At 41.7% G+C, this 14046-nt stretch overlaps 1 protein-coding gene and 1 long non-coding RNA gene across 4 annotated transcripts in view; one reads left to right on the plus strand and one right to left on the minus strand.

Annotated features, from left to right (window-relative positions):
- Positions 1–642: 642 nt before the first annotated feature.
- Positions 643–14046, minus strand: part of LOC139994204 (uncharacterized) — a 46984-nt gene continuing 33580 nt past the window's right edge. For all 3 annotated transcript variants that reach the window (XR_011801583.1, XR_011801581.1, XR_011801582.1), the window contains exons 2-3: positions 3615–9662; positions 643–973 (exon numbers count right to left, since the gene is read on the minus strand). This is a non-coding gene — a long non-coding RNA (uncharacterized lncRNA). The remainder of the gene's footprint in view (positions 974–3614; positions 9663–14046) is intronic.
- LOC139994202 (uncharacterized) overlaps positions 9399–14046 on the plus strand; it is a 60475-nt gene continuing 55827 nt past the window's right edge. Inside the window, exon 1 of the mRNA XM_072016629.1 lies at positions 9399–9540. The gene's annotated coding sequence lies outside the window, so the exon portion shown is untranslated. The remainder of the gene's footprint in view (positions 9541–14046) is intronic.

Here is a 14046-nt window from a genome sequence, read left to right on the forward strand (position 1 = left end):
AATGAACCATGAGTTGGACTCTAGGTGACGCCTATGGTACCACTACCAACGAGTTTGCGCCTCATACTCATACACGTAGAAGACTGGTCCTGTAAGAGGATGGACATCTCTCGCCTACACGCCTAGCAGATCCGTGCTCTCGGGTGTCGAGAAAATTTGCATTGGACCGGAGTGTGTCTGCCTAGTAACTGGCTGGCTTTGCTGCAACGGACTCGTACGGCCGGATTCGTGAAACGGTCCCTGCACTCTCTTTCTCTCGTTCTTTCATTGTGTGTGTGTGTGTGTGTGTGTCCATGATACGTGCATACATGCACACGTGCACGCGAGCACTTGTCGAACTGTCTGCCAGATCTTAACGTCTATCGTACGAGAGACAGTCGAGGTGAAGTTGTCGCCTCGCGAAGGGAAATATTGGGCCGACGATCGTTCTCGTTCGAAAAATAAAATAGCACGTATAGAAAAAGAATGAATGGCGCGTGCATCGTCGCACGTTCTTCGAAGCGCTTGTAATATTTTTGAAGTCGCAGGTATTGTCATGTCGTCTTCAAACGACGTGTCGAAGATTCAACTTTTTACGCTTTTACCTGACATTGTCACATTATTCCAAATATGACGACCTGGTATATGATTCTAGGTTAATAATTATTTCAAAAATTTGAAGTCTCTATTATATTTGCTGGGAAATAAGTTTGAATCTAAGTCAAAAACCAACTTAAAATATATTATCGAACCGAGGTATCCGATGGGTTATGAGTAATATGTATTGCATTCTCTTAGGATTAATGCGGATTCAATTTGAAGGAAGCGAGGTTACTTGAGCGAGGCAACCACTTAATGGCAGCACCATTCAGGTTGCGCCATCGTATCGCGGTGAATGAAGTCTCCTTGATAACAGGTGAAAGAGTAAGCCGGCATCACGACTCGCCGCGTTCTCAGTCGTGATGCTTTTACGCTCTTCGAGGATCAAAGTTTCCTGGAACAGAGAGTAATTGCGTTTCACTTACGATTTATGCGTAAGTGATTTCACTCGTATCATCCTTTATCGGAAATAACGTTTGTCCTCTTTTCATTGTTTATAACGAAACTTTGTCTATCTAATATATCTAAGGATATACGGCACATTCCGTGATTTTTATAGAAACGATAAGAAATTAAATAAACGTAACGTTCGACAACCGCGACTACAGCTTTATAGCAAATTTATTTTCTTTTTTGCCGCTTGAAGCGATTCGATTTGCAAATCTAACGGGCTCGTAAGATAATTCTAAGGTTGATTCAAGCACTCCGCTCATTTTCTATTCCTAATCGTTTAGTCATGTAACAATTACTAGCAGTTGCGTTACGATCTTTAGTAAGATTAGTTGATAATTAAGTTCTTTCGCGATAAATTTGCAATTTTAGATGTAAATTAATCTACGAAAACAATCGTGTGCTCGTAGATATTTACTAGTGTGTATGCACACACTATGTACATTGAGTGAAACCGGTCTAGATGCGAGGGAATTTCGAACGTAACGTACGATAGATCGATTATTTAGGTATTAATGTCGTGGCAAATACGAGCAACGTTTAAATATTTCCTAGAGAGGTCGACGGCCTGCAATAGATAGTACGTACATATATACATTCGTAGACATATGTATGTTTTCAGCAAAACGTGATCGCGCCCAAACATTCCAATCCCACGCAAATCGCTATCCTTAAGTCCCTCCACGAAATACCAAGTACATATTCATAGAGACAGGAAAACGTCAGAACAATTTAGCGATCGTTTGGTTGGATCGGCCGCAATACTGTTCTTAAATAGGTAGAAAGTTATTTTTAATACCGGAACTAACTCTGCGACATCGATCGTTCATTCGAAATCTTTGACAAGAGATAATTCGAAACGTTTTCCAAAAGAAGGTGCAAAATGTAGGATATTAATCGTGGATGGTTCAATGTTCGATTGCAATGCGAATCTTGAAGGTAAATCAATTGCAATTGCTGTTTTAGGCTATATTATAGAAACACCGTCTTCTCTATTGTCAAATGTTGGTTAACGAGGTTATGAATAACCATGGGACAAAGCATCGATATAGTTACATTTTCTTCGGAACTAAGTACCACCGTAGCAGAGAATAATAGTATAGGCAACGGTGGTATAATAACGATAGTGGTTACGCATCTAGTTCGTCACCGACAGAATTACAAACTCGAAATTTGCGTGTCGTCCATTTTCTAAACTGACCGATTAGTCTTATATAACGTATGGATAAATTCGGTGGATGATTTACACGACTAACTATTTCAAGGAATTAACAGACGCGTGACTTATCGTCACGTCGATCGTGGGTGTTGCGACGAGATTCGAGGACAGAGAGATTTATAAGATCTATACATTCTCGAATTGCCAAAAAGAACATATAGTACTATAGTGGTACGAATAGCGTAATAAATCTATCGTACATAGTGATTTCCAAGGTATTCCTCGAATAAATTGAAAGCCGTTCCTAACCTATACAGAGCTACTTCATATTGCAATTCTATTTATTTTTATTAGAAAATTCGTGCGATTCTCGTTCATATTACGTTTCCTTACTGCAACTGCTATGTCATAAATCATGAAAATTTGAAATCGTATAAAACAAGAGAGGAAAATTGCATCGCTACATGATATTGCTAAATAGGTTAGCAATGGAAATAGCGAACACACACATATACGAGATATTGCAAGAAGTTTAATGCGAACAACGCATAATGCATATCTGTATAAGATATGCTCGACAGGCTTCCTTTAGCCTCGATCGTCATTTTGTTCTTCTTTCTGCATTATCTGAAAGGCCTCCCAGGTCGTGGCTCCTACTATGTACGTATAATGTACTGAACCAGTATTACAGTGTTCCACGAACGTGCTTCTATGCGTTGCATTGCGTTGCGTTGCGTTGTGTGCGCGCAAGTGTCATTTATGTACACCGTAGATGCGACTATTCGACGTGAAACGATAGCGAACCATGGGATTGTTTTAGAAACAAACGGCATTTTGCTCTCCGCTTTGCATATCGTTATCTCCTATTGCAGCTTATGCTTGAAACGCGATTCCTTCTTTCATCTATTTTTAAAGAAGAAGCGAAGCGTAATATAATAAAAAAGAAAAAAAAATAAATAAAAAGAAAGAATTAAGCAGATCCATATTTTTACGAATCCGAATTAAAAAAATAAAATCTAATCGTTTGTAATTAGAGAAAATTTACGCATCGTTTGTACGAGCAAATTAACGTTCAGATTTAAATGTACCAACTCATAGCTAAGTTTTTATCGTGTAACATAGTAAATTGTTCATTTATGTTCCGAATAATTTGCATGCATCTCGGATACAGAACGAGCGAATGTCAATTCCTATTATCGGAATTACCGTAACGAGAGCACGTGGTGGGAATAGTTATCGAACTTATATCATCCGATCTATTTGATTATCGGTACTGCTTTATCTTCAATTCCGATTTATCCCAATAAAATTGGAAGGGAATACGACGTAATGCATAAGATTCAGCTAAGATCACATAGTAGTGTAAATTAGAAAGAATGGAATCTTTCAAGCCGTTATGCTCGAATATTCGCATATGGGTATTTACTTCGACTACGTTAGACGGGCATAAGGATGAAGTTTCGTGAATTTGGTCACCAGCGAGTTTGTCCGATCAAAATGTTGTGGATAATTCGGAGGTTTTTTGCGGATGAATGAGTCAGAGGGGAAACGTTGGCACGCCACGGGTGAACGAACACCGAGAGAGCACCCGGTGTATCGAACCAAGCAACAGGTGTGACTCGTGTATCTCCGCTGGGTACATTACGTGAATAATCCTGCTGGTCGTTACGTTGGCAGGTGTACGTAACCGCGTTCCGTCTAGAGTCGCGTATGTCTCCACGGGGAATGACGCGAACGATCGCTTTCTGCGATATTATTTCATTGCATGAACTACGCGTCGGATCAGCATGCGCGAACTGCATCAACGTTTTTATAGATTCTACCGCTAGATATCGTATCGTTCGCGCACGAAAAACTCGATCGCATCGACTCGCGAGATATCAAACGTCTCGATTAATCGTTCAGTCCGTAACAACTTCGGATAAGTTCGATTAATCTTCGAGGCTTACCTCTGCCCGGTAAAAATTGGGGGTGTGGTTCTGAATTACGATTCCAAGAAATTTTGGTAGAGAAGAACCGATGCCAAAGATTTCTCTCCAACGACAAGATATGGGAACTAATTAAAATTCCGAACAATAAGTTCGGCATCGCTGCTGATTCGTAGCACGCACCTGTGAAGCAAGGCGAAACGGCCAGCAAGAACAGAAGCAAAAAGACGGGGTGATGTCCGATCGAACGATTTTCTCTGGCCCTTTAATCAAGAAGGAGGAACCCGCAACGACGTAGCGCGTAATGAGTAATGACATCTGGTCGGTACAGGGCGGGGCTAACAGGTCCCACGCGGTCTCCATGGTTATGCGTACATGTTTCTACGCGTACACTAACACTATCGTCCGGTTTCTGCTCGTTCAAACACTTACGACTCGGTTTAAACGACCTCCATCCGTGCGACTGCTTCTCTTCTCGTATATACGCTGTTCGTATCGTATCCGTGTGTAAAGCTTCGCGCAGATTTATGAGATTAAAGTTATTTATGCGATGCCCGAGTATGAAGGGGAGTCCCTGTTTTGTTAGAAAAAGTTGATTAATTTAAATATTTCATTGGCACAGCGATTTAAGGCTTCGAATAGAAAAGTTCGATCCAAATTTATCCTGGCTATTTGGTAGAGACGTTTCTTTTTAATTAAACTACGTAATGTTTGAAAATTATGTATCGCGGTAAATATTATTATAACGCGATCGAATATTATAATATTATGATATTTACATCGAAGAATTTCCATTAACATCGTCGTTAATATTTAGCATCGTATTTGTCTCAAAGTACGTGTTTCTGCTCTTTGAATCGTCGTTCCTTCAACTTGCGACGCAAGGAACGCGCAACGTGTCCCCGTGAACTTTCCACCGTTTCCCCATGAAACGAAATATTTAAAAAACCGTCTGGTCGACGAGTTAGCTGGAAGGATCGAAACACACCTTGATTTTCATAGAGTTTATTAGCTAACGTAGCTCGATTGCGTAACAGCGAGAAACGCGTGAAGCGCGATTATAAATCCATTTCATAACGTTGACTGTTAGTGCCAGATACAGACGTATACGCGTGTATATCGAAAGTGCAATATGTTCGCGTTAAAGCATCCGCCTGCTAAATACGGTATAAGCGTATCTTACAATCATACCGAGTGATACTGTTGCAGCGTTTCAGCTTTGTCGCTGACGTCTGAATCGTAATTGCGTACGAAATATTATAGTCCGCGAATAGGGTATTCCTAATACGGCTATACCTTCTATGGAGAGATAAACTACCCTACATTAGGACGTCTAACATCCTCTCTAACATCTTGTATAGAGGAACGAGCCGGGTTGTGTAACGGTTTAATAACAAGAACTATATTACCGGCGTAAAAGAGCGAGAATATGCTTGCTCCGCGTGATCCTTCGTTCGTGTTTTATAAAAATACATGCAACTGGTCGTCCGTGTACGGAAATATTTCTTGCCGTTTTGTACGTTAATTGACACCACAGATTGCGCTCCCTACAGTGGAATATCTTTGCCGTTGACAAAAAAAGAAAAAAAAAAAAAAAAGAAAAAGAAAAGAAAAAAAAGGAAACCGTATTCATCGACGATGGATCGTAATTTGCGACGGAGGAACGAGGTGGGAGGGTTTTTTCGCGAGGACCTTTGTTACCTTTTCGTCCGCTTATTAAGGCGTGCTTGGTAAGGACATTGTAAAATTCTGCAAAGCTCGTTTACGTACGGCGGATCGTCAATGCGTCTTGCGAATTTTCGAATTTACGTTACACCGCCAAGCAGATGTTGGTTTTGTTGCAATTCGATACGTTCACCTTAAAACACGCAACATCGTACGTTATCCTGGTTAATTTGCGTCGTGTAGGAATCACGTTAAATGTTTCCACGGACAAGATATCTATGTTGGTCGAAAAGGTTATGCGCGAAGGAAGGGCGAGAAAGTGGTCATTACGAGCGAATAGCCGCGTCGAAGTTATGAGAACCATAGTGTCCCGTGACTGCGTTATTAAGCAAAAATATTGCACCATTTTCAGAGCATTAACGAACAAGTTTTACAGGGGAACGTAAACCGTGGCCGGCTCGTATATTAAGCTGGTTTGAATGTTCTATGAACGAATACGACAAATCCGTGCTTCGGTTCTGACCTTCTTTGGCGCGACAGCGTGGGCGCATTTACTTCAGACGGAATTACAGTCTGCACTTACTCCATCTTACCTCAGTCATTTCAGTGTAAGTAACTGCAATCGTGAACCGTGACCGCTGCTCGTATCATCTGGTTTACGTAATTACGTACGGATACACGCATACGTGTACCTGAATACACAGAACGTGGAATCGAGAAGTAATACGCCCGGAAATGACCACCTCTCGGTGGTCCTACGATCACGGAATTTAGAATTCGTCGAGAGTATAGGAGGAAACTGGTTTTACCTGAATCACGGTTTTACCATTGGAAAAGGAATCGATCGCACGTTAGTCAGGACATTGTTACAAGTTGCTACGTTATGTCGCCATCGCGGGAAGTAATAATTCCAATTTTCGCCTTCAACATCGAGAACAGCACGTTTAACATTTTGCAATTTTTATCCCTATTCTCCGTACCATTATCTACTCGAGCAAACACCGATATTAACTTCCTTAGCGTTTATTCGAAGCTGATACTTTAATTTATTTCACACACATACCGTCTAATCGTTATACTTGTAACAACACGATGTTGTAACAGAGATCGTACGATTTTAATCGATCGTTTAAAGTACATTGCATCGATAATTGCAATGTATTTCTTGTTTTTCGATCGTCGTTGTTGCGTCTTCCAATGGACAGATGAAATCTAATATACGGATCATTCAAGTACAATATCATAGCGAGGAAACTTGGTCAAAAGCCAGGGAATGTAAATCACGTAGATAGGTTGATCATTCTCTACGCGCAATTGTAGCGGATATGCAAAACTAGAGTAAAGTGCCAGATGCCGTTTAACGATTGGAACGAGCGCGATTCAGGTTACATATTACCTTTGCACTCAATCACGCGCGTTAGTATATTGTAGTGTAGTAAGTTGTTTTCATTGGAAATTTATATTCGTATTCTTCTAGGACAACATAATCTGTAGGATGAAATATTGGTGGAATCGTCGATTAAATTTCATTAAATTTTTCTATGATCTTTGACGGATATTTTTAACGATGTTTTCATCGTTTTCTCATCTCATGTTTTAATTACTTTCGTAACTGTACTACGCGTGTCGTTATTTTAAAGATCTGTTATAACCAAAGTATCATGGCATATCAAAGTCGTATGATCGAAGCGTTTAATAAAAAGTATCGTCCTCTCGGATAAGAAGTTACTCGATATTCTGACGACGATATCGTTCGTCTTATTTCTATCGAAACGTCTCTCTCGTTTCGAGCAAAGAAACGACGGCGCGTTAGGCTGTTCGTACAATAGAGTGGCATATATTGTAGTTTTCCTACTTGCCCAACGCGGATATCGCGTTACGTACATAATGTCGAGTAAAAGTACTCGCAGATGCTTGAACCCTTATCGTTTATCAACTGATTTAGCCGTTGTTGAAAGAACTGTGACACGGTAACGCGTTTTGCTTCCGCATATGTTGTGGCACGCTTATCGCATATGGAAACCTCCGCATAAACTACATCTCGTTCGTGAAACTCTGAACTCGTTGTTTGTATAGTTGTAGAGATTTTTATAAAAGCGAGTTAGCGTCGATATCGATGCACGATAAACGATATCTCACATTTCTCAACCATGACGGATCGGTTTCTATTTTGCAAGGCAAATAGCACTTGACGCGTTCGTGCGTTGCAAAATTTTACAAATATACGAATCTCGTTACCTCATCCACTTGGCAGACCACGCTTCGATTCGAATAGAAACACTAAGATGATTTGTTTAACATATTTTCTGCAACAATTTATTACATCTACTCGTTAATATTCGCCGCTATTTAACGCGAAGTATTTACGCCGCATTGATATAGCAACAGCCGCGCGACTCCCGAAAATTTTCTCATCCAATCGCATCGTTCGTGTCGTTCACAAATCATAAACACGTCCCTGCGATAAAATTATGCGCTCGCCTTATCCACTCGTATCGCGTAAATTACGAGTCAACGGTAGACCGGTTTCGGTCGAACCGAACCCGAAACGAAAGAGAAATGTTCATTTTTTATATTTGAAATACGAGAAAGTAAATTTCTGGAATGGCTACAACGCTATCGCAACTCGCGATCGAATCTATTTTGGCAAAGCAAAGAGTTTGTATTTTGACAGGATTCTACGTGTTTCGTTTACTTGGCATAATCCTTAGTGGAAAAACAAACGAACAAATAGAACGTAACTGCTCGATATTCGTTATTCGTACAGAGTATATCCGTAATATGAAAGCAACGATTTCTTTTCCCGGGTTATGTTGGCGAAACCGGTGTACTTGGTAGTCACGTTGACTCGATTCATTGACAGAAAGATCCGAATGAGCGTTGGAAATGTCCGAGGCGAGGCGACGAGCGCGAGCGGTTCTCGTTCGGCGGAGCCGCCCGCGCAGCGGCTCGGCCGCGCCGAAGGGGGCCGAGATTGGCCGAGGCCGAACGAACGCGGACGAATAGTCGGCTCGAATCGCACTGCCGCGATGCATCGGTTGGAACGCGCGCACGGGCTGGCTGTCTCGCTTGTCTCCCTAGTGCGTCGTTCGAGGTTCGTCCTCTCTCGTTTCTCCGTTATCGCGAATCGCGACGGCGCGGTGGCGTGTTCGGGTTTTCGAAAATACGCGCGCTACCGCGACCCGTCACCGACACCGGCGTCGTCTCACCGCGCTCTCGACTGACGTTTCCGACGTCACCGGTAAGCCCGCGAACATTTTCCGCGAGTCCGACTGAGTGACTCGATGAACTCGTTGCCCGCGTGACACTTGAATACGATCGTCGACGCGCGCGCACGTCGTTATCCATCGACCGACACGCGGTTTCGAACGTCGTTCGTGACAGATTCTCACCGTGCCTCGTCACGCTTCGAACTTTGTGCAACGTTTCCACGCGAATCTCTTGCTGCGCCCGCGTAATCGTGCCATACGTCATCGGGGGTTAAACGACGAGCGACGAAGGAAGACAAACGCTTGGAACACCGAAAGTGTGATATATGTGCCAATTGTCGAACTAACCTTTACGTTAGTGCATGCACGTGCCGCGTGGCTGTCTACGACGTGAAGTTTCCGCTGTTATACGAAATACGCGCCGATTAGCTACGCGAGGACCACAAGTTCTACAGTTTTGTTTTAGAGGAGAAACGACAAAGGGTCGATAGATTGACAAAGTGAGAAAAGCGTTTCCAGAACCAGGCCCGTTATGGATTCCTATCCGATGGTGAGTCGTTTCTTGATATCGTTGCGCATCCTTTTCCAGGTGCGTTAATACGCTGACATCATCGCATTTTTCTCGACCGCGTTCAAATTGCTACCGGTGTTAACTTCCGCCATGTATGCATACTGGAAAAATTCCAAAGTTTATCAACCCTGTGCGATCGGAGTCGAATTCGACATTTTGTAATTTGCCTGTATTCACGTACTTTCGTAACCAACGATCTATCTACGTTTACGCATTTCCACAGAATTAAATTTGCACGTAACATACGTATATACGTTGAACATACAGATTTCTAATACAATGTTTAGGTAGGTAATATCGCGAATGTACGATTTCACGAATCGGAGAAATTTCCGATAGTACGTAAAATAATCGAACGATCGCGGAGATGACGAATCAAGTTTCTCGTTAGTATGATCGTCGTTGTTATATTATATACGTTTGTTTTACCATGTTCGTCGTTTTAATTTGCACGGTAAGAAGAAGAATAGGAAACGTCCATTGTCGATCTACTACTTTACCGGAAAACATAAGAATGTAAATATGTTCGTAGCTTTGGGATAAAAGGGACGATATATTTTCAAGAATAATTGTACGAATTTCGTGGACCACACAAGACGGACAACTCTGTTCGATTTATAACTCAAAGTAACTGGGATATGTCGAAACGAAGTTTAACTACCTAACATACGTACAACTGCGCGTATCGTAACTACTAGATTAGTCAAATTTCAAACAAATTGCCGGTCGTTTACTCTAGCAACCGGTTTCAAGCATTCCGATCGTTAAATTTCGTCGAATCTGGTAAAGATCGATTATCGAAAGGCAATGTTACTGCACGTTTGCAACGAATAAAGACATTTCTTATTATTGGTAGCGAGCGTTCGATCGGGACAGCGAGAGTGCTATTATGTCATCAAGCGCGATAGGCACAATGAGTGCCTAAGGATCGGATATTTTCATAATCGTGAACGGAATGACAATAATGACCGGCGTATGTTACCGCCTCTGGAAAAGGCCATTAGCGAGCCGTGCAAATGTAGCAATTCGCGCGTCACCGCAAAAACAAGCCGTCGTTCGGGAAATTGCGATTCATCGCGCGTAACGACCGCATTTTGTTTTTTTTATTTATTAGTTTTTGGAACACAAAGCGGTCGTGCTTTTTGCAACAAAATTTTCTTTTTACAACTAGTCCGTATACAAGCAACGTTGGACATTTTTCTTAGACAATCATTGAGACGCACGTTGCCACGTGGATAATTTGGCTGTACGGTAAGAAGAAGACGCATCTTACAATCGAGATATTTATTAAAACGTTTGAAGCGAAATGCGAAGGATGTTTAACGGATAATTTGTGTAAAATTTTCCACGGAACAGTGAAGGTTAAGACGACTCGTTCTTGCGGGGAAAACTCTTCGTATTTCGGAGGGAGCGGTCGGCAATTAATTGGAAAATTATCTTTGCAACGTCGCTTTGCGATAATAAGGCAGATATATCGAAGGAGCAGAACGCGAAGCAAAGTCGCGCTCGGCTAGTTGCTGCAACCGCTGCAGATGAGCTCTTCGGATTGAGCGGCACGATAATGATCTTTCCACGGTGTTATCTCGATCCTCGCAAACTCGCTGCCAGAGAATACCTCGCGAGTTCCAATTTCGTGCAAATTATCTCCACTTCTTTGCGTCGATTTCATTCGCAAACGCGAGATATATATATATATTGCTCGACTTCTTAAAAGTTGGCTCTTACACGCGACTAAAATTGCGTCGTTGCTCGCGACCCCGAAGGACCAGATCTCTGGATTTAATACGAAGATAACGATCCGTTCGCGTCCTTATCTCGATCTTTGTTACCTCGTTGAAAGGAACGCTACCGATGTTCCACATTTAACCAAATTATCGTCTTCCTCTTTGGCCTCTTCTGAATTTCATCGATAACGCGAGATGCATATTTTACGGTTTCTTAAAAGCTATCGTTTACGAGGAATAAAAGCGGAATCGTTGTTCGTGGCGATCGCGAACGACGAGATCTTTAGATTTAGCGGCAGGATAACGATCTTTTCTCTAACGGTATCTCGATCCTCGTAACTTACTATCTGTAGCGAATGAATTTTCGATGCTCCGATTTGCTACAAACTACCGACCCGACGTCCGCATTTCCGACGTCCAGTTTTATCAGCCGCTCGTTCCTTGACTTTCTAAAACATCACTTTTACGTAGAACGTGAACGCGATTACGGTCGTAGTTTGATATTTATATCGGAGGATCGTTTTACTATGTTCGGTCGGCCGATTAATTAATGCACATAGCAAGCAGCGGTACTTGATTTATCGCACAGCCGAGGCACGTTTTAGATAAATCGCGTTACGGAAATGTAAGAAGTAGTAAAAGCTTCCGTAGATTTTAGGGAAATCGAGGTTGACGAGATATGGAATTTCCAAGCTTTTCCAAGCAAACGTTCGCCACTGTATTGTTTGGCAATAAAGTGATTGCGGATTTTGTCAATAGACGATCTTAGCATATTCTTTTGTTTCGTCAACGTGTTCAAAACACCTAACATATATCGTTTTCTTATCCTTTGGAGTTCCAGCTTTCATTTTGTAGTATGGTAAACTATTATGATTAGTTTGTTAATGATAAATGGATTAAACAGATGTTAATTAACACGTTCGTCGGCCAGCGTGATTCGGCTAAGTTTCCTACGGGGCCCAAATCCGACCGCCGGTACGCGGAACGTAAATAGAGCGACAAGCAGGAATTCATCGTTTATCACCTTCGATTCGTTGTTTATCCCCTTCGATTCATTGTAAAGAAAATTTATTTCTGAAACGAAGAAAGCGATAGCTATCAAGCTAGAGTATTCCGAGGGATCTCATGGCAGATATCTCGGATCTTTCGTTTAGTCGAGAAGCGTACTTGTGAGACGTACATCGGTGATTTTTTCCTCCTCAAAATGTTTAGTAAACAGCGTGGAAATATATTTGAAAGCGAGGAGAGTAGCGATAACGGAGTCTAACTATTTTTCGAAGTGCCCAAAATCACCCCAAATGTGTTTGGAATGTTTTAACGAATACCATACGATATAGGATAATGTAATATATTATCCAGAATATAAATTAATAAAAAGTATGGTATAACGTGTTTTTAACATTTTTATGTTGTATATCCTATATATAATATTTAATTAATTAACTCGAACAAGAAGAGCGTCACCATACTTTGGTGACGGAGCCACCACGGAAATATACCCGTCGTATAGATATGTGCGACGTGGCGACGAACGTGTTAAACAGAAAACAATGGTTATTGAACATGAACTAATTGCAACAAACGTATATTAATTAAAACAACTAGATAATTAATCAACAATTCTCGTCAACGTAAATTCTACTTTCTATTACCAACGCTAACAACACTATCTCGACAACGCGATCCGCACTCTCCGACTTCTCGACTCGTACTGCTGTGAATTCGTTTATCGTCCCCTAGCAACCCCTCGTCTTTTGTCTTAGTCTCATATTTCTTGTCTCAGTTCCACCACGCACATGCTCAGCAACCGCTTGTTTACAATCCGTACGACACCCCCCAGGCCTCTCGTCAACGATACCACGCTTTAGTAAAAAATTGTATCGATTAGATATTTAGTTTCGTTTTCGTCCCAATTTAAAAATGGAAGAACAACACGCGCATTTCAGACGTATTTTATCGTATTAGGTCGTTAGTTTCTCTCGTTTCATGAGGAAACAGTGGATGCACAACATTTTTTGTTCCATTTTGTTCCATCAACGTAAAGATCACAACGTTCGATAGGTTGGGTTTCATGTTTGTATAAAGTTGTAAGTGTCGTTGTAAAAGACGCGTCTGTAAAAGAAAGACAACCTAATAGTATCAAACATAGGTACTGTAAACACGATATTTCGATCATCCAACACGAAACTGGAGAAACAGATTATTTACGGAGCATAACCCTATGAATAAACGAAGACATCTAAACTACTGCACTGTAACCCGTATTAATCAAAAGTTTAGCGAACAACTGAAATGGCCTCTGGGACGAGCAATGCAACCAAGTGTCATCCGACGCGATACGAGTAACCTCGAGGACAGATGACCGGAAAGATCAGCCCAACATCGAGAAACTACGGTAGCTAGAGTCCAAGAACCATGCAAAACGACCTGGTCTACCTCTTACAACTCTAACATCCACGACCCTGGAAACAATAGGTCCAACCTGCGTCTGTAAAAGAAAGACACTTTTCGGACAAACTAGTATTATTTGCGAAAAGGCAAGGACGCATCGCAAGCACACAAGAAGTTATATGGGAATGAAGCGTCGAAAGAAAGGCAGCGTGAGAATTGCTTTGCCAAATGATGACGACGAGACCCGTATGAAGGCGATCGATTCAGATCGTCGTAGCACAACGCGTGAGATTGCAGAGAAGCTCGATGTATCGTATACATGCATTGAACAAAAAATTAAAACAGCTTGGCTATGCGAAGAAACTCGATT

Source organism: Bombus fervidus, chromosome 14 (assembly GCF_041682495.2).
Source record: "Bombus fervidus isolate BK054 chromosome 14, iyBomFerv1, whole genome shotgun sequence".
NCBI lineage: Eukaryota > Metazoa > Arthropoda > Insecta > Hymenoptera > Apidae > Bombus > Bombus fervidus.